Raw genomic sequence first — 26,519 nt, forward strand, 5'->3', positions numbered from 1 at the left:
GGAAAAGATAAGTAAACAGTAGAAGCATGAAGATGAAGTTATACAACCATGTACAGTGGCATTTGGTGGAACTCTGCCTGCAAGCATCGCATACCCTATAAATATGTTATGTAATTTACCAATTTCCTTAGGACTAGTGTCAACATAAAAATGCTAAAAGGACTTCTTGTTTTCATTTTCACTTTCTCCTGCCTGTCATCATCTTATAAATCCAGTGCTATCTGGGCCAATGCTATTATTTGGCCATAGGACGGCCTCTGTGGGGTTGAGAAGCCTGGAAGTCAATGAGCCCAGCCTGCCTGCTGTGCAGTCTTGGGGAGGTCAAGCTGGAACCCCATGCTCTGCAGCACTAGCCCAGGGGCTGACATCAATTCATAGGATCCCTAAAGATGCCTGCTTCATTCCTCGGACCAAGTTCCCATGGTCTTGGATTTCGCTCAGCAGGAGGCTTCCTCTGGGGACAGAAAGGTAAGCCTTTCTGTAAGACTTCCTTTCCTGGAAGTCACAGTAGACACATCCAGAAAGCTCCACCCTTGCAGGAAATAAGGGTTCTCTAAATAAACATCTCTGAGAAATGGATCCTTTAACTGCTATCTGGAGACCAGCATCCTCATAATGTTATCAAATCTAAACACACAAAAGGCTGCAGCTAATAGTCTGAAGCCGAAGAAGCACAGAGAAGAGAGAAGACAACGGGGGCAGATCTGTTTCAGGAGCCTGTTTAGAGATGAGAGCTCTGGAACAGAATGTTAAATTTAATAAGTGCAAAGTGATACAGCTGGAAAGAAAGAACAGCCCGGCTAAGTATGATTTAAATGGTTTTGAATTAGCTGGAAAGATACCTTGATGTTCTGATAGAGGTAGTGTGTAAACTGGCAGCTCAGCCTGAGATGTGACAGAGAAAGCGGGCTGGGCTCACGCAGAGTGCTACCTTTTAGAAATTGTCTACTTGCTCTTACTTTTAAAGGGACAACTCTTATCCCATTTAGGATGTTGTTGAACTTGGACTCTCCCGAAAGTTAGAGCTTGCTGAGGACAACGGAGCAGAAGGCCTGTCCGCTCCTGGTCACTGTGCTTTACTTTTGCCAACTTAATTTGACCATGGTCATTACGGTCTCTGCCATTCGCTCATTCAACTAATATTAAGCAAGAAGCTTGGTTTTAGTTTCTTCAGGGCAAACCAAAAGGAATGAATTTGCCTTTCCTTAGACAATGTTATGGGTTGAATTTATGTATCCCCAAAAGATATGTCTTAATTAAATGTGGCCTCATTTAGACACAGAATCTATGCAGATGGTTAAATTATGAGAGAAGTCATTAAAGGAGTCTCTAATTCAACATGATAGGTGTCTTTAGAAGGGGGGAAGTTTGAACATGGAGATAGACAATTCAAAGACACAGGCTTGGCCATTCATAGGCCAGGGAACACCTGAGGATACCAGAAGCTGGGACAGGCAAGGACCACATTCTCCCTTACAACTTCCAGAAGGAACAAAGCCGATTTCAGATTTCTGGCTTCCAGATGACAAGTGTCTGTTGTTTGAGCCATCTAGCCCTTGTTACTTCCTTACAGCTGCCAGAGAAAACGAATACAGACTCAGTTATGAAAGAGTGATGGCAATGACAAAATTGCCACGGTCAACAGAACTCCTGTGGGATCTATCCACAGATCGTTAATGGGGCCAAGTGCAGTACTGGACCAGAGGCTACCACCATCGACATCAGTTCCATAAAGGCCACCAAAGAATAAAGATGGTCTATATCCTACACAGAGATTGACCCAATGGGAACTGTTTAATCCTCTAAAAAGATGATTAGAAAGAAAGAAGCAATAAAGGTTAATGGAAAATTAATCCTGGTGACCTATTTGGGCAAATCAAAGTTGTGGGACATACATTTACTTAAAAGGAAAACGCAAAGGCTCTCTATAGAAATGCAACTTCAGATAAGGGAACAGAGATAAGACTTTAATTAGAAGAGTCTTTGGTGTTCACCCATTTACATCAATGTTGAAACGATAAAAGCCTTCTGATAAGGTGACAAAGATGAACAATCATAAGAAGTCTATGTTAGCTCCGTAGAAGATGGAGAGAGAGTTCTGGTGACCAGTCCTGTTTTTTCCCTGGTTGTCTACAAAGGTACTCTGTTGTAGAGACTCTGAGATGCTTCCAAAATGTGCATTAATTTACTGAGACCACCCATGACTGGCCCTCTGCACGCTGGTTATCAGTGAGTAGAACACACACAAGAGAATGATGTCAACTGTAAAATGAAACTAAATGTTGTCTCAAACAGTGACAGGCAACCTGCCGCTGGTCACGCCCGTGGCCTGTGGTACTCACCACTCCTTTACCTGAACATGATGAGCACGTTCTCCTCCAGGGATTATAAAGACGGCATCATACTGGCTGTGGATAACCTGGAAAATAAAAGCCGCCTTGTTAGAGAAGACTTCCAACTTCAAACTCAGAGATCTGTTGGAACATATGTAAGCAGAGGCGAGGTTTCACTTGCAAAATTCAAGCTGAACATTGCCCTTTCCTACTTGCTGCCATTCTAATTGACTGTCCTTGGAGAACTTCTCTGCTTGGTCACAATCAATAAATGTGAAGGTCTCATAAACACAGCCCTTGAACTGCTGATCTTCCGAAGAATATTTCTCCTTTAGAAGTCATCCCTGTTGCCAAAGTAGCTACACCAGGGCCAGGGCCTCCCAAATCCGGAAAAGCCTAAATAAATAAAGCTGTATATTAAGAGGAGTACAACCTAGAAGATCATTTGAAAGCAGTTCTGGGGGCTGGTCAGTATAGGGTTTCTCTGTTTAAGTGTGGGAAAGATTTCTTACAAATTTGCAAGCTGAAATAAGAGTTAGGTACTTATAAGTTTCGGAGAAGGCGATGGCACCCCACTCCAGTACTCTTGCCTGGAAAATCCCACGGACAGAGGAGCCTGGTAGGCTGCAGTCCATGGGGTCACGAAGAGTTGGACACGACTGAGCGACTTCACTTTCACTTTTCACTTGCATGCATTGGAGAAGGAAATGGCAACCCACTCCAGTGTTCTTGCCTGGAGAATCCCAGGGACGGGGGAGCCTGGTGGGCTGCCGTCTATGGGGTCGCAAAGAGTCGGACACAACTGAAGCGACTTAGCAGCAGCAGCACTTACAAGTTTTCCCCCTAGGAAGTCTGCTGTTCTGCAAACTATAGAAATGCATCTAGGTATTTTCATAGAATAAATCCCAACTTTATTTACTAGAACCATTTATAAAATCCTGTTACTCAAGTCGGGTCTACCGACCAGCAACCTCAGCATCCCCAGGGAATGTGAAATGCTCAAAACTCCGAAACAGAATCATCATTTTCACAAGATCCTCACGTTAAGTCCTATGCATACTCATGTCTGAGAAGCATGGTTCTGAAGTGCCTCATGCATATGGCCTGTAATTACAAGACTCAACAAGAAACAGACTGCCTAAAACTTCAAGACCATCCTCTGGTGTCCAGAAGTGAATGGAATCATAATCCATTAATTATAGCTGAATAAACTCCCCAGAAGCCCCTTACTGCTGGCTAAATCAACTTTTCCTTTTCAGAACAGATAGGCTAATGGTACAGATACATAAAAGCATAGCTCATTCTAGAAGAATTTGCTTTTATACTCATAAGACAACCACCATAGCCATTCATTTATTCCGTGAGCAGTCAGTGAACATCTATTCAGATGCTCCATAATAACTAAAACAGGCTTCCCTGGAGGCTCAGCGGTAAAGAATCTGCCTGCCAGTGTAGGAGATGTGGGTTCCATCCCTGGGTTGGGAAGATCCCCTGGAGAAGGAAGTGGCAACCCACTCCAGTATTCTTGTCTGGAGAATTCCATGGACAGAGGAGCCTGGCAGACTACAGTCCACGAGGTCACAAAGAGTTGAACATGACTTCATGACTAAACAACAATAACCAACATGGGCAAAGAGTGCAGAATGTGCAGAAGGCTAGGAATTACAATAGGAATGGGAGCTCTAGTCAGGAAAGGTCAGGACCAGAAGCCAGGGTGCAGAGGAGGCCAGGGGTGCTCACTTTAGAAAGCACCTGACCAGACCTGGAACATTATGAAGGCTTCCTGCCCACCTTCAGGCACAGTGAGAGTGGTGCTGGATTAGGGCAAGTCCCCAGCCCAGCCATGAACAAGTCAACTACCTTACTTAGAGAAAAATATTGGCCTGGTACTGTACAGAGTTTTTTCCCAACTGCTTTGAATATTTGTATGCATGAGCTCTAATGCAGCAACGCTCAGGAAGAGTCTTTCCCTTTCAACTCTCCTACCTGTACACAAGGAAGGATAGCAGACATCAAATGCAAGCAGCCCTGACTCAGAAGTCTGCCCGACACTGCGAGGCGGCAGGGAAGACAGAGCCGGGTCTCCGTGGCGGCTCTCTGATCACACAGAGTGCAACCGCAACCAGCACCACGGGGGGGCCGTAAACAGAATGGCATTGAAGTTAACACAAAAGTCAGGGAACTGTCTGCTGGGAGGGACCCTGGCTATTTGGCGGGTGCACTGCTGGGACCAACTGAAGGCTCTTGGGGACACCACCATATACACACCTTTCTCTGTGCCTGGCTCCTCTCTCCGCATTTAAATCGTTCTCATCCTGTCTCCTTCCCCCTCGCTTCCGCTTCCTCTGACTCATTCTCCTTCTCCTTTACCACCCCAAGTGCCCTCCCACCTCTCATCTCACTCTCTTTCCCCCCTTTTCAATCTGCCTGCTTTCTCACCCCCTCCTGCTATGAGATGAAGGAGAAGAGGAAGAGAAGCGAGGATGGCGGAGCATCTTTCTCCCTTGGCCACCTTGACCTCGCTTCCCTTTTCTCTGCTAACATTCCCACACTTCTTTTCCCTCTGCCTTCTTCATTTGTTTTCATTGCAGTCTAACTGCTTTACAATATTGCATTAGTTTCTGTTGTACAACAACATGAATCTGCTATATGCATGCATGCGTCTCCCCGCTCTGGGACCTCACTCCCCACTCCCCGCATCCTCCCCATCTCAGTCATCACAGAGCTTCAGGCTGAGCTCCCTGTGCCGGAGAGCAGCTACAGCTGGCTCTCTCCTTTTACGCTACTGCACACACACACGGTAGCGTACACATGTCCTTGGGCCTCTCCCAGTCTGTCCCATCCTCCCCCCCACCTGTGTCCACACGTCCATTAGCCACGTCTGCATCTCCGTTGCTGCCCTGCAAACAGGCTCAGCAGTACCGTCTTTCTAGACTCCACATATATGCCTTTCTACACGATATCTGCCTTTCTCTTTCTGACTTGTTTCACTCGGTATGACAGGCGCTAGGTTCATCCACATCTCGGCAGATTTTTTTGTCTTTCCCCTCTGCCGTGTTCTCTCTTTTCCTAGAATTGAACCTGTCATGAGCGTGTGCCCAGGCCTCCCAGGCACAGAGCTTGGAAGGGACCGCACCATGGCTGGACTCCTCTGCTGTCTCGTCATCACACTTGAAGTTCACACATTCTCCCAACCAGCTGCCAGGTCAACAGTTGAGAAAAAAAAAAAAAACACACACACACACACACTTTAAAAATGCAGTAAGCTAGCATTTTCTTAACAGTCTTTAAAATGTCAAACAATGCTGAACTATTCAGCTGCTTTGTTCAAAGGGTACAGAGACGTAAAATATACCCAGTTAAAGGGTTTCATTCTACCACTGGTTTTTCCTAAGGACACTCCCTTCAACCCGCCGTGACTCCAACCCTTTCCTTAGTGTCGCCTGACCCCTCTCTGTGCTGATCCCCCAAACCCTCCAGGAATGATTGAAACCTGCCTCGTCACAGTCACAGGCCAGAGTTCCCAGAGTGCTTCCCGAGAAAGACACAGCGCAGCAGACAAAAAGGCTCCGTGAACACCCCATCAGGAAGCCTCACCAGTTACAGCTTAATAAATATATGAAGATTATCATAATACAGAAAATGTCTGGTGCCACCACTTCCTGCATGAAATGCACTTAGGGAGTACTCCACAGAGTAGGCTGTGATATGGCAATCTCACACATACTCTCTGAATTACAGAAAAGCCATTTGGTTTCCTTTATGTATTTCACTCTTATTTTCACCCCTGTGAACCCTCAGCAAAGCTCCAGACAACTCTGCTCAGTTCACCTTTTTATTTCAGAGAGTAGACATAGTATGTGCCCCTGGCATAGAGTATATGCTCCCCAAATATCTGAGGAATGAGTTAATTAACCGAAGAATCAACTGATCAATCAATATCAGCCTAAGATACGACAGAATTAAGCAGCTGGAGGGAAACACTATGGCACACGGGTGCACTTTGAAAATCTACCCCAGGCTTTTTCCATTGGCCCTAATCATAAAGTCACCCTAGCGTAGTGGATCCAACTCACCTCCAAGAAGTCAAAGGGACAGAGGGACTGACTGCGGAGGGATACTGAGTGGTCAGATGTGACAACTGCCATTCTAATAGCAAATGGGCAAATACAAAAACTCCATAGAACTGACAAAAGTTCTCAAAAAAAAAAATTATAATGATAACGTAGCCCAGGATAAATCAGTCAAGCCCTCCATGTATCCCTGCATGACACTGAGCCCCTGCCCCATCATCAGGGATGCTCTCGTCACACTTTCACATGCCTGCAACAGTGTCTGAGTCAGGCTAGCAGTGAGGACCAGGTCACTGGTCACCAAGATTTCCTTCCAAGAAGGCTCCAGAATGGGTTCGCTCTGCAGACCAGGACAGGGATTGCAATCCTATCTTAGAAAAGGGGAAGAGAGACATGACAGATTCAACTAGGTCGAAACTAGTCCAAAACGTCCCACCTCTCTGGATTCACATGAGAATTCAGGGGCCAGGTCAGCTGGTTCCCCAGATAGGAAGTCACTCCGTATCAACCAACAAGAGTTAGAGAAGAGCCAGCCTCATCGGCAGTGTTGCTGTTACATCTGGCTCTGACTCTCTTAGTGTATTTCATTACAAATAATCAACACCCTTCCCAAGTCAGCAGGCACTTTCTTCATGTTCAAAAATCAAAAGTGGTTCTTTTGAACACTAGCAGCATTCAGTTCAGTTCAGTTGCTCAGTTGTGTCTGACTCTTTGTGACCCCATGATCTACAGCACACCAGGCCTCCCTGTCAATTACCAACTCCCGGAGCTTGCTCAAACTCATGTCCATCAAGTTGGTGATGCCATCCAACTATTTCATCCTCTGTCGTCCCCTTCTCCTCCTGCCTTCAATCTTTCCCAGCATCAAGGTCTTTTCCAAGGAGTCAGTTCTTCACATCAGGTGGCCAAAGTACTGGAGTTTCAGCTTCAGCATCAGCCCTTCCAATGAACACCCAGGACTGATCTCCTTTAAAATGGACTGGTTTGATCTCCTTGCAGTCCAAGGGACTCTCAAGAGTCTTCTCCAACATCACAGTTCAAAAGCATCAATTCTTCAGCGCTCAGCTTTCTTTATAGTCCAATTCTCACATTCATACATGGCTATTGGAAACACCATACATTTGTCTAGATGGACCTTTGTTGACAAAGTAAGTCTCTGCTTTTTAATATGCTGTCTAGATTGGTCATACCATTATCAGCATTAACACCATTAAAGTGATTGAGCTGAGATGGTGACACCTCCAGAAATCCATCCAATTATCCTGTAGAAAGAGCCTCCTATGTTAACTTTCAACTCCATTGCCCCTCCAACCTGAAACAGTTGTGACAAACACCCTGCATTCTGAAAAGAAAGATGTGACCTTGTAAGGAAGAAACTTTGACAACTCTAGCTAGAATGAATGTATTTTCATCTACATCTGACCCAGAGTAAAGTACCTCAATGACCCATCAATGGAAGAAAGAAGAAAATATCTTAAAATAATCCCTAGATATGACATGTATCACTACCTCTGCATATCATGAGACCTAGATTTGTTACCATTCAACAATGAGTGCTTTCTAAAAGTAAGGAATTGAGGGAAGGGCAGCATGATTTAACACTTTCTCCTCCTAAATTTAATTTTGAGGTTTCAAGCAATATAGTTTCCTACCTATATACCCATAGCTCTACAATTTCAGTGTTAACTATACATTACTGTAAATATTTTGAGGAAAAAATAATAGTTGTATTTGCCATCTGCATCCACTCCCTAAAGGTGTGCAAGTGCATGTATCCTAAGTCGCTTCAGTCGTGTCCAGCTCTTTGGGACCTCATGGACTGTAGCTCTCCAGGCTCCTCTGTCCATGGGGATTCTCCAGGCAAGAATACTAGAGTGGGTTGCCATGCCCTCCTCCAGGGGATCTTTCTGACCCAGGGATCAGACCCAGGTCTTTTATGTCTTCGGCATTGGCAGAGGGTTCTTTACCACCAGTACCATTTGGGAAGCTTCCCCCTAAAGGTTTAGCGCTATGTTTTTGCGCTGGGCCCTTAAGGATGGCAAAGGGAGGAGGTATGAATCTGTGATCACCCACAGCCAATTCTCTGTGCAGTCTCCCCCTCTGATTAACAGCATTTCTTTTCCAGATCAACCCCCTGTTCAGTTGACTAGCATCTCAACATGTGTGGATTTCTTCTAATCTCACCTCAATAAGCTACTGCTTGTGGGAAGATAAAAACCCTCTTCTTTCCACATCTGTGGGCCTGTGTGTATTTGAGTGTTCATCTCTCATACGATTTCCAAGTTAGAACTCTAGATCAAGTAGACAAAACAGTACATATGCAACAAGAACTACAGCATGAAGGCTGATCAAGGAAGGGGGAACCCTTTCCTTCACTTCTACTACATCTCTGAAAGACATAATTCAGCTAACCCCCTCCCAGTCCCGAGATCCCCTGAACGGCAAGGAGATCCAACCAGTCCATCCTAAAGGAAATTAGTCCTGAATATTCACTGGAAGGACTGACGCTGAAGCTGAAACTCCAATATCAGCCCACCTGATGCGAAGAACTGACTGACTAGAAAAGACCCTGATGCTGGGAAAGATTGAGGGGAGGAAGAGAAGGGGACAACAGAGGATGAGATGGCTTGATGGCATCACCAACTCAATGGACATGACTTTAAGCAAGCTCCGGGTGTTGGTGATGGACAGGGAAGCCTGGCTTGCTGCAGTCCATGGGGTCGCAAAGAGTCAGACAAGACTGAGTGACTGAACTGAACTGAACTGAGTCTCTAGATCCTGCCAAGCCCTCCATTAAACAGACCTTCCTGAGGGAGGGGCCTGGGTGAGCATCACTGTAAGGGATGACCACGTAGTTCCATAGTTTACGAGGATAAAGCAATTACAGCTTCAGTCATTCGTGAATAAAGCCTCTTTAACATTTTAATGAGAACATTAAACTCAGCTGCACTTGGTTTGGCCTCCCTAGAAAGTCTGTTAGCCTTGGAGAAAGTTTCTTTAAGAAGCAGTAATGAAATTGCAGGTTCTCTGTTCCAACGCCCCCGCCCCGAGGCAAGCCTGGGCCACAAACACTGGCTGCACAATGACTCTCCTGAAAGAACCCATATATTCTGATAAGGCTACAGTTTGGCAAATGAGAGAAGGCATCTGGAGAAATATCGTCTCCTCTGCAGTATTCGTGCACTTGTGTGTGCTCACTCATTTTATATCTGACTTGTCCCCTAATTCGCTTTTTATGTTATACACAGCTTGGAGTACAATGTGCGACTCAATAAATGTTCAATCATACTTTTCTGCTATTTTCCCTTAATCATTTTTCTACCGCCTCTGTGCTCCTTTGCGATGTGACTGATTCCCACTAAGGCTCCCAACTGCCGCTTGCCTGGAGGCCCATTAAATTCGGCAGACAACCAAGAGAGCTTCAGGTGCAAAAGGTGAACGAGAAATAACTCAGACTCAGTGACTTAACACAAATGTCTGCCTCTTCCTCCAGACGAAACCTGGAGCCGTGTGAATGAAAGAGTGTGTCACCTCAAAGACCAAGTATGGGAGAAGAGCAAAGCTAACAAGGGCTCATCTATTTGGTTCACTGATGGGTTCAATCCTTCCAACATTTACTGAGCATATTCTATGCACTAGCCTGTTCTAGATACTCAGCTGCAGGCAGAAGTAAGGCAGACAAGACCTCCACTCCCACAAAACTTGAGATCCTGTGGGAGAGACAGGCAGTAAACAATAAAAGAAAATGTCAGAGGGTAACAAGTGCTAGGAAGATCATACAGAGGGTGATGTGATACGAGAGGCTAGTTAAGTAGGGTGGACAGGAAAAGGCAAGCAGAGTGAAAAGCTATAGCAAGAAACGTAAGGTCACAGAAAGACGCGGGGGAATCTTAAAGGCATAGTACTAAGTGAAAGAAGCTCATCTGAGAAGGCTACCCACTGTGTGATTCCCACTATATGACATTCTAGAAAAGGCAAAACTAGAATGGAGACAATAAAAGGATCAGTGGTTGCTGGGGATGCAAAGAGGGTGAGACAAACAGGAGGCACAGAGAGGATTATTAGGGCAGTGAAACTTCTGTATGATACTATTGCGTGGGCCAACAGGTTCATTTGAGTTTTTTCCATAAGATGTAAGGGAAAAACCCTAATGAAGTTTTTGGCCAAGCAAGTATATAATGGTAGACACATGTCATCATCCATTTTTCAAAATGCATAGAATGTGCGACACCCTATGAGTGAACCCGAGGTTAACTATGGACCTTGGGTGATGGTGACATGTCATAATAAATGTATAAGCTGTAATAAATGTATCGCTCTGGTAGGGGGTGTCCATAGTGAGAAAGACCGTATAATGTGGGTGGGAGATATATGAGAATGCTCTGTACTTTCTCCTCAATTTTGCTGTAAACCTAAGATTGAGCTAAAAAGACAAAACCTATGTTCTAAAAAATCCTTTGGGATTTTCCTGGTGGTCCAGTGGCTAAGACTGTGCTGCCAATGCTAGGGGCCCAGGTTGGATCCCTCGTCAGGGAACTCGATCCCAGGTGCCACAGCTAAGACCAGGAGCAGACAAATAAGTAAATGAACATTTAAAAATATTAAAATAAATATAAATTTTAAAATCGTTACAATAAGAAAGTGTGGGGTGTTGAAGAATGAAAAGGGGTAAAGCTCCGCTAGAGCACGGTAAACCAGGCAGGAAGGAGAAGGTCGCCAAGGAAGCCAAGGAGGTCATGGTTAGAAGTGTGAATTTCCTTCTAGAAGCATCAAGGGCCACTGGCTAGTCTGAAGCCGGGCTTGTCATCACACGCTTTCCATTTCTGAAAAGTCACTCGGGCTCCCATGTGGAAGATGGATGGGTGACAGCGAGGAATCAACAGAGGCTGATGAGAGTGGTCGAGGGCGGCAGCGGTAGCAGGGGGTGGATCTGAAATACTCTTTGAAAGAAGAACTGACAGAATCAGTGATGGACAGACTGGAAACGGGCGGTGAGGAAGAAAGAGAAACCAAAGATGATTTCTGAATGGGAGGAGCGATCATTCACAGAGATGGGGAAGACCCCTGGGAAACCACCTATGGAGACCACACAAGGTGCATGTGAAATCCAGAGGAAGTACTGGGGCTTCAGGCTCACCGAGGGAACTCCAGGTCACCTTCCTTGACCTCTGGCTTAATGTGAAGGGCAGATGCGTGTGTGCGTGTGATACCCGCACTCACAGATATGGGTGTATGCAAAGATGCTTCGTGTTTAAGAGACGGGCTTTGCAATTCAAAGCAAATCTGAAATCGTTTCAACAATCAAGAGATAAAATGTACGAGTTATGTTACTGTTGTCGTTTTTTCCATTAGTGTGCAAGGGAGCTGAGGACAAATGAGGTGAAGCGTCTTGGCAGTGGCCACACAGCCAGGGATCAGCAGAGCTGACACTAGGAACCAGGTCTCCTTGAAGGAATTCACACCACCTGTCACACTTTCTGTAAATCACCTGGAATGTGCAGGGCGCCCGCAGCCCCGCTCTCCGTGCGGGAACACACACCCGGGTGAAGGAAGGATGGGGGTGTTGTGGCCTTGTTTCCTTGAGCTCATCCTTTCTGGACGCTCCTGAAATCATCGCTACAGCATGGCTTACAAGCTACAGAAAATCAATACCATGCAGGCCAGTCTCACAGAGAGCAAATCAAATATTCAAGTGCAACGTGACGCCGATTTTTCAACAGACGTTTTAATTATGAACACGCCCTACAGAAACTTCCTTGGGGTGCCACACACGGAACGTCCTCAGAAACTAAAGAAGCTGCCCTGACACCACCTCTCCAGGACTTCCTCCCCTGTGTCTTGGGTTTCCCCAAGAATAGCAGGAGCTCTGAACACATTTGAGAAAGAGGAAAAAGTGAAGCTTTGGCAGGTTGGGTTTTTTTGCAGTATCATTTAAAGGAGGAAAATTCAACTAGATGGAATCACCCCTAAAATCATTCTGATCATATCTGAAGATGACAGGGGGCAGGCCTGGGAGGGCTGGGCACGCTCTCTCATCTGCACACCACCTCACAGGACTTCAAAACAGTCTCTGCTTGGCCACTTCCCTGGTGGTTCAGTGGACAAGACTTCGCCTTCCAGTGTAGAGTGTGCAAGTTTGATCCCAGGTTGGGGAGCTGAGATCCCACATGCCTGCTGCCAGAAAACTAAAACGTAATATTGTAGCAAATTCAATGCTTGCTCACTCACTGCAGTCCTGTCTGACTCTGCAACCCCATGGACCATAGCCTGCCAGGCTCCTCTGTCTATGAGATTTCCTAGGCGAGAATAGTGGAGTGGTTTGCCACGCCCTCCTCCAGGGGATCATCCTGACCCAAGGATCGAACCCATGTCTCCTGCATTGCAGGCAGACCCTTTACCGCTGAGCCACCAGGAAAGCCCAACATATTCAAATAAAGACTTTAAAATTGGTTCACATTAACAACAACAAAAAAAGACAGTGTTTCCACTGCAGGGGGTATAGGTCCAATCTTTGGTTGGAGAACTAAGACACCACATGGGGTGCAGCCACAATAAAAATGTCTCTCCTTTTTCCATCTACCGGGCTCTCCTTCATCATCCACCAGGCTTTCCCTTGAAGCTGTGAGGTCTCCCACCTCGCCATTTCAAAGTCCGAAAGGGAAACGGTGAGGGGGGCGTCTGCCTCTGTGTTTCTCGCTGTGAGTCGCACACTCCCTGCTCTTACTGAATGTGGCTTGTTTGTGTCTTGTTGATTTGCCGACTTCTTCTCCGCTGCTTCTGTCTACTAATGTGTTTCCGAAGGACCCCTGCATGGTAGGCAGAGCCCTGCTAACAGACAACGGGGCCAGTGTGAATGGGTGCACCCTAACCAGACTGAGAACACGCAGAGAAGGAGATTTGGGAGAAAGCAGTTTGAGATGCTTGGTCAGCAGCATCCTGTCCTCCAAGCTGGAGATTTAGAAATTCATCTGTCAGGGTTAAAACCACATGGCACGATGGGACTCCCTCCCCCTTCAATTCCAGCTTTCTTTCCAAAGCTTTCACAAAGGCACGTAGGACCGACAGGCTCTCTGCACACGCCAAAGCGGGGTGGACACTCTATTGTTAGACAGACGCTCAGGCGGCTCCCTGTCTGAAACTCCCCGCTGGTTCCCACCACGGCTCTATTCCCATCAAGTTCCTCCACTGGGCCCCATCACGCTGTGAACCCCTCTCTGCCCTGCGGAACCCTTTGTCCTGCCTGAAAGTGAAAGTGTTAGGCGCTCAGTTGTGTCCAACTCTTTGCAACCCCACGGACTGCAGCCTGCCAGGCTCCTTTGTCCATGGGATTCTCCAGGCAAGGAGACTGGAGTGGGTAGTCATTCCCTTCTCCACAGGACTGTTCCAACCCAGAGATTGAACCCGAGTCTCCAACACTGCAGGCAGATTCTTTACCATTTGAGGGGACAGATCCTAGGACAGAATCTTTACCATCCAGGTAATGCCTGGACACGTCATTTTCTTAACTCCATTTTCTCATATGAGTGAAGTTTTCTTGCTTTTTTTGTTTTTTGATTCTGTGGTGACTGAGATTTGCAAAGAGAGTTCAGAAAAGACAGATGGCAAGAGTGAAGGCAACCTGGGGATAATTCAGAGAGGACTCAATTCAGAAGGTCTGCGCCTAGGAAAAGCCCAAGCTGGTGATTGAGATGGGCTGACGGGGGGAGGCCTGTGGAACAGACGGGAACACAAGTAGGAATGACTGAAAACAAGTGGGTGAGATAGCAGGGGCGGCATTCTAGACAGTGGGCTTTCGACACCACTGTGAGACACCTTAGAGGTAACTTTGGAGGCTAGAAGCAGGAGGCTACAGGATGCCAGGGGTCCCTGACACAGGAGACGGTGAGGAACACAGTAGGTAATAAGGCAAATGCTCACACTCATCTTCTTAAGAGTCAAAACAACCTCTCTCAACAGCTCCATTTCTTGTCTTTCCATCACAGCTGGAGCCTGATGTCAAATGCTCTTTTATCCTCATAAGACACCTGAGACCCAGCCTGCCAATTATCAGAGTGATGATCCTATCTCTACACAATTAGACACTACAGCTTTTCTGCCAATCACTTCTCACATCTGTTATGTCATTTAATTCTCACCGCACTATGTGACATGCATGTTTGCGTGCTCAGTCATGTCCAACTCTTTGCGACCCCATGGACTGTGGCCAGCCAGGCTCCTCTGTCCACGGGATTTTCCGGGCAAGAACACTGAAGTGGGTTGCCGTGTGCTAATCCAGGGGATCGTCCCTATCCAGGGATCAAACCCACGTCTCCTGTGTCCATTGCGTTGGCAGGTGGATGCTTTACCACTGAGCCACCTGAGAAGTGCCACGTGACACAAGCATTATTAAATCAATAAATCCAGGTACAAAGAGATTAAAAATTGTGCCCATTTCCACCCCAAGTGAAAGAGCCTTCACTCAAACCCAGGTCTTGTGACCTGAGATCCTGTGCTTTCTAGAAGATGCTGTTAGTACAGCTCTTGTTCTTTACATCCATGTGCTGTGAATTTTACTCATCGAGGTTTGGCTGGGCTTTCCCGATGGCTCACGGGTAAAGAAGGTGCCTGCGATGCAGAACACACGGGAGATGCAGGTTCGAGCCCTGGATCCGGAAGATCTCTGGAGAAGGGAATGGCAACCCACTCCAGTATCCTTGCCTGGAGAATCCCCATGGACAGAGGGGCCTGGCAGGCTACAGTCTATGGGGTCGCAAAGTCGGACATGACTGAGTGACTAAACACAGACTTCACTACTTCAGAATTTCTGAGGCAATCACCATTATCAAGTGATACCCCACTTACCTGGAATCTAGGAGATGCTATGACAAATATGCACCCAATATTATACAGGGTGCCAAATGGGGAAGCTACCAGTCCAAAGGAGGAGAAAATCAAAGCTTGCTTTTGCTTAGTCATGAGGCCTTAGAGCACCAATTTCATACCACTATGCAATTAAAAAATTAATTTGCGAACTACAAGTGATTTCATTGTTTTGTGGCTAAGCAATATTAATTTAAAAAATCCCCCCAAATATAAGAAATATGATCTGAAAGTAACAATACTGGGTCTACGATGGTGTGTGCATGCTTAGTTGCTCAATCGTGTTCGATGCTTCGAAACCCCATGGATTGTAGCCCACCAGGCTCCTCTGTCCATGATATTTCCCAGACAAGAATACTGGTGTGGGTTGCCATTTCCTTCTCCAGGGGATCTTCCCAACTAAGGGATCAAACATGGTTCTCCCACATTGCAGGCAGATTCTTTACCATCTGAGCCACCTGGGAAGCTTGCTCACACTAAATGTTCCCAGATTTTGACATTTTGACCTTGGTTTTCATTTCTTCCTGTGGTCAGTGGCTTCATCCCCTGGAAGGCATGAGACACTGGGGAATTAAGAAAAAGTCCTCGTCATCTTCAGAGTTTACCAGACCTCATTCTCAAGAGATTTCTCATCTGTTTCTGCTTCATGACACATATGTTTGCTAAGAGCTTGAAGGAGGGCCCATAGCAAGGAGTACTGCTCTATCCTTAATGCCTTCCACATAGAAGGCACTCAACAAACACATATAAAGTGAATTAACAGAGTACATAGTATGCAACCTTTGTCCTCACCATTTTCTATCTGAAGACTTTATTCTAATCCAAGACTAGGCCCCTTACTTGTTTGAGGCAGTGCTATCTCATCTGCAAAATCAAACAGTTGGGTAAGGGATCTCTAAGATCACGTTCAACATTCATCTTCCATGATCCTATACTCCTGTGCACCTGTGTATGTTCCAGATTATAGAGCTGTTGGAAATCCAATCACTAGGTAACTGAGATCTTAGAGACATAATGAATAAACAATGCATCCTTCACCCTCTAATCCAGACGTCCTCACAAGGAGATATTATCCTTGTACCACGGCAACAAATACAGAAAGAATGAGCTCTCTTATTTCTTTCTCTCATCCCTAACATCATACATAACAGTAGAAAGACTGACCTTGGGATGTAAACATATCGATCCATTTGTTTCCCCGTGCCAAGTGTTCATAGGTGAAAAACTAGTCTGTCTCCAAAGGAGTCAACTGCATTCAGGCCAATAAAACTTTAAAGGAAAAAAATTTTTTCTCCTAACAACTAAATCTAGCGCTTTCCCTGACCCTGGGCAAGTTACTTAACCTTTCTGATCCAGCATCTTCATCAGCATGGTGGTGCTAATGACAGGACCTAGTTAGTGCTGCTATAGGGATCAGCTGAGTAACTTCTCTGATGGCATTAAGAGCTGGTTCCTGCATCATGATCATCATCTGTATAAACACACAACCCATGATTTTACATTTTTCATTGTCCTATTGAGTAAAATTATAACAGATTCTAGGAAATAAAAGAAATTGAAAAAAAAAAAAAAACAGACAACCTGGAAAACGATTCCATTCAGTCAAGTTGCTCAGTTATGTCCAACTCTTTGTGACCCCCATGGATGCCAGGCCTCCCTATCCATCACCAACTCCCAGAGTTTACCCAAGCTCATGTCCACCAAGTTGGTGATGCCATCCAACCATCTCATCCTCTGTCATCCCCTTCTCCTCCTGCCTTCAATCTTTTCCAGCATCAGGGTCTTTTCAAATGAGTCAGCTCTTCGCATAAGGTGGCCAAAGTATTGGGAGCTTCAGCTTCAACATCAGTCCTTTCAGTTAATATTCAGGATTGATTTCCTTTAGGATGGACTGATTGGAAAACTATTGGGTTGGCCAAAAAATTGTTTGGATTTTTCCATAAGACAGGAATAACTGGAACAAACTTTTTGGCCAACCTACTACTTTCCCAACAAGTTTCATTATTCTTCTGTCTTCCTAATGAATCTTAACAACATCTATCCTCAGAGTGATGTAAAGATGGTGGTGAGTAGGAGTATAGAGAAAAATGTAAAGAATTATGGGACAGAGAGAAAAGGAGAGGAAAAGGAGGGAGAGCAGGCAGGAGGCACATTTCCGAGTTACCTGAACCATCAGGTAGACAGCAGGTGAACTAAGCTGGAGAGAATCCTTGTGGCAGCCTTGCCCTGGTTTGTTTGCTCCTCTGCCCAGAAAATCCATCCTCAAGCACTAAGCTGCCCACACTTTTCCTTAAAACTCTTGTGTTTTTCTTTCCACTGTTCACACCTCTGTTTTATAGAATATGAGATGCAGAAAGAGCCTTATTGTTGCTGCTTAGTCATTCAGTCCTGTCTGACTCTTTGTGGCCCCATGGACTGCAGATGGCCAAGCTCCTCTGTCCATGGGATTCTCCAGGCAAGAATACTGGAGTGGGTAGCCATTCCCTTCTCCAGGGGATCTTTCCAACCCAGGGATCAAACCCAGGTCTCGTGCATTGGCAGGTGGATTCTTTACCTCTGAGCCACCAGGGAAGCCCATAAAGAGTCTTAGGGGTCACCCAATCCAGCTCCCTATTTCACACATGGGAAAAATGTGAAGGCCAACAAGACCAAACACTGAGGGCAACGAGACCAAATCATTTACCTGGGGCTGGACAGCTCCACAGTGGCACAGACAACATGCACGCTGGACTCCCAGTGCCCCGGATCTGTGCTGCCTCCTTTAGGACAATAAAATGGGTGAAAATGAGTCACTCAGTGTCTGACTCTTTGTGACCCCATGGACTATACAGTCCATGAAATTCTCCAGGCCAGAATACTGGCGTGAGTACCCTTTCCCGTCTCCATGGGATCCTCCCAACCCGGGGATCAAACCCAGATCTCCTGCATTGCAGGTGGATGCTTCACCAGCTGAGCCACAAGGGAAGCCCAAGAATACTGGAGTGGGTAGCCCATCCCTTCTCCAGTGGACCTTCCTGACCCAGGAATTGAACCAGGGTCTCCTGCATTGCACCTTTCCCTGAGCTATCAGGGAAGCCATTTACCCAAGTAGAGCCTGACTGGCCCTTATACAGTCAGGTATATAAGTTTTTATCTTGGGAAGAAAATCTTGAGAAATATTTTTAAATGAATTAACAAGAAGCTTACTGTTTTTAATTCAATAAACATGTTTTATTATTAACTTCATTGCCTGCTAAGCCTGAAATTAGGTTTTCCTATGCTTGGGTAGGTCCTGCCTAACCAATAACACAACAATCAGATTTCAATTAAACAGATACTCACACTTGGGCTATACACACACACACACACACACACACACACACACACACACACACACCGCAAAGAGGCACTTAATCAAAACACAATTTAAGCCCATTCTTGCTGTCATTCTTCTGGCCTGTATTTAAGAAGTAGGTATCAAATATAATAAGATAAGGCTCTCTGAATAAGGCTCTCTCCAAGTTACTCATTCTCCAAAGTAGGAACGTTCCTTGCTATTGCTTCCTATTTCTAACCCAACAACAAAAGGCAGCCTCCCCAATGGACTTCGCAAGCTTTTTACTCTGTCTTCTCTGTGAGTCTTTGATATGTTTGGGCAAAACCAGGTCAGTAGTCTCCTGAAGACTTTTTTAACTTTCCTTCTTCTTAGTTTTCAATTCTGCAGTGGAAGATGGAGGCTCTGAAAACAGAGCTTTTGATATGTTTTAACAATATATTTAGAAACAGGGAATTCCCTGGTGGTCCAGTGGTTAAGGCTGCCCCTTCCAAAGCAAAGGGTATGGGTTTGATCCCTGTTTGGGGAGATGAGATCCCACAAGCCTCATGGCCAAATAACCCCAAATTAAACAGAAATAATATGGTAACAATTCAACAAAGACTTTTTAAAAAATCCTATAAAAATAAACACTGTAAGTATGTTTTTGCATTGTGGTTTTAGCTCAGATCCTTACCGGTAAGTATCTGGTGAAAACAAACATTTTAAAGAGAGAAGAAGCCTCTCATTTGCTGATGCCCTGCACCCGTCCCTTCCCTGCTCTCAGGGTAGTTGTGTGCATGCTCTGTTGCTCAGGCCTGAGCTTTGCGACCCCATGGACTGTAGCCCACCAGGCTCCTCTGTCCACGGGATTTCCCAGGCAAGGATCCTGGAATGCGTTGCCATTTCCTCCTCCAGGGGATCTTCCCCACCCAGGGGCTGAACCCCAGTATCCTGTGTCTCCTGCACTGGCAGGCAAATTCTTTACCACTGAGCCACCTAGGAAGCCATGTGGATGCGCCCTTCCTGTGATTAAAATTTGGGCTCTCTTCTCACATTGCTTAGACTGGAGGAACATGTGAATCTGGGCCACTAAAAATAACTCAGTTCTGTTGCCTAAATAGGTGTTTACTTTTAGTAGACTACAGCCACATAGAGCCTATTTATTAGAACTGCGCTTGGTGAAGTGCTGTTTACATGGATTACACTCTGTGACAACGATTTATTTTGTTTTTCTTATTCTCTTTATTTTTCTTGCACAGTCGAGATAGGCTGGGGGTAGCCGGGGCTGCTGTTCTCATTCATATGAAATTCAATTACAGGAAAAGCAGAAGAATGTGGCATTGCCAAAACAACTGCAAAAATCAAACACTGAAACTCAGGAAGAGCTGAGCCAAAATCTGAAAGTTTCTACGGAAAAAAAAAAAAAAAAGCTGCTGCATCTTCCTACCCTGCCTGCCAACTAGCAAAGGCAGTTCACTCTCTCCAGATGCCTCTCAGAAAAAAAAACACCTCACATGTAACAGGAGCTGAGATCCTTAGGGAGCCAATTAGATTTAAGCCATTTTCTAAATTCTGTTAAAAAAAAAAAAAACCAACCTGGCACTTGAAATGACATTTTACATATTCTGCTTAGGGCCTGTGGAATAATACTCAGATAATGACTAGTTGTCACGTTTATAAAATAAACCTCGAGTTTTTCATGTAACAGAATAGAATCATTGGCAAGGAAAACAAATTGCTTCAGAGGAAGAAGAAGGTGGCACAACAAATCTAATAGGTACCTCATCCTTTGTCTTTGGAATATCAGCTAAAACATGACCTATTAGGCCAAGGTCGGTGGCAGATAACTGCAGAAAAGTTCTCCTCCGAGAGCTGGCTGGGTAAGCTGCTGCTGCTGCTAAGTCGCTTCAGTTGTGTCCGACTCTGTGCGACCCCAGAGACGGCAGCCCACCAGGCTCCCCCGTCCCTGGTATTCTCCAGGCAAGAACACTGGAGTGGGTTGCCGTTTCCTTCTCCAATGCATGCAAGTGAAAAGTGAAAGTGAAGTCGCTCAGTCATTTCCGACTCTTTGCGACCCCATGGACTGCAGCCTACCAGGCTCCTCCGTCCATGGGATTCTCCAGGCAAGAGTACTGGAGTGGGGTGCCATTTCCTTCTCTGGGGTAATGCTCTGAGCTTCCTGCAACGCTCTGAGCTTCCTGCAACTGTCCAGCAAAGGCAAGATGGGACAGTGCTTTCAGGCAAGAGGACTTTTAGATCTCGCACCCCCAATACAAGTTCCTCAGCTATCCTTTGACAAATGATGATGGCAGAAGGTGAGACAGGGGAAGAGAAGCAACTTCATAAAAGCCAGTGAGGGTCTCCCCAGGTGCAGAAGCAGGTCTGGGTTTCAGCTGCTGGTGGGACCCAGGGACCTGGTGTCCCGTGCCTCCTGCATCTCTGCAGAGCTCACCATGCTAATTCCATGGCTAGTTGTATCTCCTCATTAGATGTACAGCAGATGTGTCAAAGACAACAGAATTAGGCCAAAAGCCAGTAAGACTTATACATAATCAACTTCAGTTGGGTTTCGGAGATGGTTTCTCTTCACTTCAGGATGAAGTGGCTGCAGATCCATCTCCAAAGATGACTTTGTAAAAAGCAACCAGACTCCATCAGACCCTCACTCACTCCTTCACCCTGTCTTTAGTATGCCATCGAAGTAACTGAGTCCAAGACGAGAACAAAGAGGTAAAAAGGAAACATGCCCTCAAGAAAACATTGCAGGGCTCCTGGGCAAGGATGTGCTTTTGTCCCACCATGTGGTTGTGCGCACTCAGTCGTGTCCACCTCCGTGCAATTCCAGGGACTGTAGCCCACCAGGGCCCTCTGTCCATGGAATTTTCCAGGCAAGAACACTGGAGCTGGTTGCCATTTCCTCCTCCAAGGGATCTTCCCAACTCAGGGACAGAACTCGCATCCCCTGTCTCCTGCATTGGCAGAAGGATCATTTACCACTGAGTCACCAGAGGCCCACGTGACTGAACGTGAACATCCAAAGATGAAGATGCCAGTTGTCTATGCAAGAAGCAACTCACGAGTCAGCACCTCATCTTTCTCAAGTTCTACCTTAAATAGGACCTATTCCATGAGGTTGTTCTAATGCCCTAACTGGAAATAACATCTTCCTCACTTGAGTTTAGCCATGTATGTAACTGTCTTATTGCCCCTTAAGTTCTTTGAACAAGGATATTTTACTGAGTGGAAAGAATGAAATATAATGAACATCAGATTCTTGACTATGTGGTACAGACAGTTATTGAGGGATCCAAATGATCAGGGAGGACTTTACCTAAGTGGTCAGGGAGGACTTTACCGAGTTATACTTAATAGGACACCAGAGTCAAACTATCAAAGGAAGAAAGGAGCAGATCTAAAATTAAGGAAGAAGATAAGCGAAAGTTTGAGGTCCTGGGATGTCACCTAACACATTCATTTAAAGTCTGTATGCTCTGCTCTGCTTACTCTCTCAGTCGTGTCTGACACTTTGTGACCCCATGGATCATAGCCCGCCAGGCTCCTCTGTCCATGGGATTCTCCAGGCAAGAATACTGGATTAGGTTGCCGTGCCCTCCTCCAGGGGATCTTCCTGACCCAGGGATTGAACCCAGGTCTCCCGCACTGCAGGCAGATTCTTTACCGTGTGACCCATCAGGGAAGACTATTTAAAGTCTAGTAGCTTCTAATAGTATGTCAAAAGAATTTCCATGTGGGTTGGTTGGTAAAGAATCTGCCTGCAATGCAGGAGACCACGGGCAATGCAAAAAATGTGGGTTCGATCTCTGAGTGGGTAAGAGCCCCTGGAGAAGGCCAAGAAAGACACCGAAAGGTCCTTTTAAGATGGGAACATCATTCGCATGATGGTGCTCCTAATCCATACCAGTGACAGGAATCACTAGAGGATAATATCATCTTTGTTTGTGAGGCCCTGGAATGCCTCTGAGGACCATCCGCCTGCAGAGCATTTTCAGAAACAATTGAATTCCCAGGCTTGCATTAACCACGTTGAAAAATATGACCTCTATGGTAACAAGAAAGGATTAAGAGCTTAATTAAGCCAATGCTCCCTTATGCCCAGCATGCCTGCCAATCACGATCGGTGACAAGTTATGTCTCTTCATGGACTTTTTGAACCAATATTTTCTCGGATAATTACAATATGGGACTACATACATTGTCTCAGTTCAGTTCAGTCGCTCAGTTATGTCCGACTCTTTGTGACCCCATGGACTGCAGCACGCCAGGCCCCCCTGTCCATCACCAACTCCTGGAGTTTACACAAACTCATGTCCATTAAGTCGGTGATGCCATCCAACCAGCTCATCCTCTGTCGTCCCCTTTTTCTCCTGCCTTCAATCTTTTCCAGCATCAGGGTCTTTTCAAATGAGTAGCTAAATAGCATCAGTATAAATATTTCAGCCTTGCAATGACTTTCAAAGGGATTTAGAATCTCTCTTTAGAGCTAATATCTTTTAGAAATACGTGTTCCTTCAGCATTTGCTTTCTTTCTGGCCTCACTGTACATATCATTCTGCTTTCCTCACTTTTCCAAGATCCCCAGGGTCATTCTCTAAGGCCGTCTGCTTTAAAGCCGACTTGGTGCCAAAGATCCCACCCCAGCTTTGAAGTTCACTCAGATGACACTTTTACACACTAGGTCTCTTCCTATTTACCTCCACCCAGATCTAGTCATTTTCTGGAAAAAAGTTTCACTTCCCAGGAGCTGCAACCTGCCTCTTGCACATTTCCATCTATTTCCCTGGGTAGGCAGTTGCCCGGAAGGCAGCAGGGAGGAGGAGCTTTTTGATCTAATGAAGCTTCTCTGCAGGACTCACAGCTAATGGCTAGGAGCGGGGCTGGTAGTTCTCTGGGGAGCACAGGTGAGCACAAGTGTAAAGGCTCAGCTGAGAGTCATCGAGGTGTCTCGCTGGTAGCCTAGAGCATGGACTCCCACTTAGGAGTGGTAATGTGTTAATGGCTTACATAATGAAGAAATGAGTCAGTGTACTTGGCAATTCAGACCTGAGCTATGGGAGGCCTCAATTCAAAAGGGAATTCTGAAAGACAAGTATCAAATGGTGACATTTTTTCTTTCTTTAAGGTGCTGGTAGTGGGGAAGAAAGGCTAATAAGTGACAGACATTTGTATTCTTCTGCTGTTTCCAGCTTTCTGGGCTTTTAAATGACTGCTGGCTCCAGGTTGAGCCCAGCTTGGGTCAGCCCTGGGCATCCTGGGGAATGAGAGCACCTTGGCCTGCTTAGCCCAGACCCGTTATGGAGCAGATTCAACCTCCTCAGGAACTAAAGATGCCTCACGGCCTTTTAGAAGACCCAGGGCAAAACTCACCACAGGATTTTTTTTTTTAATTGAAGTTTAGTTGAATTGCAATGTTGTGTTACTGCTGTACAGCAAAGTGACTCAGTTTTATATATATATATACACACACACACATATATATATATATATTCTTTTTCTAGTCTTTTCCATTATGGTTTATACAGGCTATTGAATACAGTTCCCTGTGCGATACAGTAGGACCATGAATGAAATAATGCCACTTGCAGCAACACGGATACAACTCGAGATGAGCATACTAAGTGAAGTAAGAAAGACAAATACCATATGCCATCACTTGTATGTGGAATGAAAATATGATAGAAATGAACCTACCCAGGAAACAGAAAGAGAACCAGGGACTTAGAGAACAGACTGGTAGTTGTCAAAGGTAGAGGAGACGGGAGACGGTTGAATTGGGAGTTTCGGATCCTCGGGTGCAAACTGGTAATGCATGGAATGGATAAACAACTACACGGTTTAAAACAATGAGACGTCTCATAATATAAACTCTTGGCTAACATAAACTAATCAAAGAGTCAAAAGTCACGGATGAGACCTTAGGATAGATAACCTTTCGGCAAGTTCTTGCCACAGTCATGGTTAAAATGGCAAAGGAAAGTCTCTTGACCTCCTAAACAGAGAAGAGACAATAGGCAAGGCTTAGAGTTTGGGACTCAACAAAAGATAACCTTAATGAGCTCTTAGGATATGCCAGGATCTTCTTTATATTATCTCACTGAATCCTCATAACAATCTTTGAGGCAGTTGGTGATACACTGAGCCGGCCAAAAAGTTCATTTGGATTTTAATCTCTCATGGGAAAACCCAAATAAACCTTATGGCCAATCCAACAGTATTATTTATAGTATTTATAGTATTTATTTATAGTATTAAATCCCCATTTTTAAGCTGAGGAAACTGAGGCTTAATGAGCTTAAGTAAATCATCCATATTTCCCCAATCTGATGGGATTTAAATGAAAGTGAAAGTGTTAGTCACTCGTCAGGTCTGACTCTTTGTGACCCCATGAACTGTCTCCCACCAGGCTCCTCTGTCCATGGGATCCTGTAGGCAAGAATACTGGTTGCCATGCCCTCCTCCAGGGGATTTTCCAACCCAGGGATCAAGCCTGGGTTTCCTGAATTGCAGGCAGTTTCTTTACCATCTGAACCACCAGGGAAGCTCCCACATGCTATCAATTACTTACATTGTCAGTGGCCAAGGAGATTTTTTACATCAGAATTAGCTTGTTTCCAAAAAATGCTGGAGGATGAAGGAAAGGGGTGAGCAAGAAAAATAAGAATCCTTGAAAAAAAAAAAAAGCTGAGAAGAATAAAAAGAAACAAGCCGAAGAAAACAGAATTTCTCTGCCACATTGTCAGTTCATTACTGTTATCTGGCTTAACGAGGCAGGAGGAAATTCTAAAGTCGGACAATGTGAACATTTGCCCACAAAGACTGGGGGCTTGTTCAGAGCCAAGCAAGTTGTCTGTCAAACACAGTTTCCAGCGTAGATTCAGACCTCACTCACATGGGGTTGCTCTTATTCACCAGTGATCTGTCCCCACCAGTCATCTGCGGCTATTTCAAGAGGTCAATGCCCAGGAGCTGAGTTTTCCAACTGCGTCTCCTCCTTGGAGAGGCAGGGGAGGGGTGGTGACATCATGGGAACAGTGTCTGTCTGCTCGCTATGACTCAACCGAACATGTCAAAGAAACCAAAGAAACGCTACTCTTGCTGGCCCCAGAGCAATGCATGAATGATTCGATCTGCCCAGCAAAGTCCATGGAAAACAGCAGGCTACCTCTATCCCAGGCCCACGAAAAAGTGGGCAAGGAGGCCATGAGAAGTTACTCAGGCAAACCTGAACCACCAGAGAGGCGACCTTGACCCGCCTCCTTCACTCCTCCCATAAAAACGTGTACACACATCTACATGTCCCTCTTGCCGAAAACGGGAGAAGACAATCGGCTTCCTTCCTGCTCTGGGCTCTCATTCTATCTTTAGACCAGCTGCTAAGTTACAGACCTTGCCAGACTGTCCTGCCATCTATTTCACCTGTCTGGCTTTCCAGGTGGCTCAGTGGGAAAGAATCCACCTGCCAATGCTGGAGATTCGGGTTTGATCCCTGAGTTGGGAAGATCCCCTGGAGGAGGAAATGGCAACCCACTCCAGTATTCTTGCCTGGGAAATCCCATGGCCAGATGAGCCTGCTGGGCTCCAGTCCATGGGTCGCAAAGAGTTGGACGTGACCAATCAACTAAGCAACAACTTTCCACTTAGGTAACAGCTCCTCTTATCCCCTGAATATTTGAGTCCCATTCATCTGATATCACATTTAACAAACACTGTCAACAAACCAATGTAAGATTGAATGTAATGAGTGAAAGACAGCTTGCTCCCAGCTCAGCTCAGCTCAGCTCAGCTGCTCAGTCGTGTCCAACTCTTTGCGACCCCATGGACTGCGGCCCACCAGGCCTCGCTGTCCATCACCAACTCCCAGAGCTCACTCAACCTCATGTCCATTGAGTCGGTGATGCCAGCCAACCATCTCAGCCTCTGTCATCCGCTTCTTCTCCTGCC

At 45.7% G+C, this 26,519-nt stretch overlaps 1 protein-coding gene across 1 annotated transcript in view; it reads right to left on the minus strand.

Annotated features, from left to right (window-relative positions):
- Positions 1 to 26,519, minus strand: part of ENOX1 (ecto-NOX disulfide-thiol exchanger 1) — a 662,416-nt gene that overhangs the window by 519,626 nt on the left and 116,271 nt on the right. The window contains exon 2 of the mRNA XM_040267197.1: positions 2,354 to 2,419. The gene's annotated coding sequence lies outside the window, so the exon portion shown is untranslated. The remainder of the gene's footprint in view (positions 1 to 2,353; positions 2,420 to 26,519) is intronic.

Source organism: Oryx dammah, unplaced genomic scaffold, assembly GCF_014754425.2.
Source record: "Oryx dammah isolate SB20612 unplaced genomic scaffold, SCBI_Odam_1.1 HiC_scaffold_24, whole genome shotgun sequence".
Classification (NCBI taxonomy): Eukaryota; Metazoa; Chordata; class Mammalia; order Artiodactyla; family Bovidae; genus Oryx; species Oryx dammah.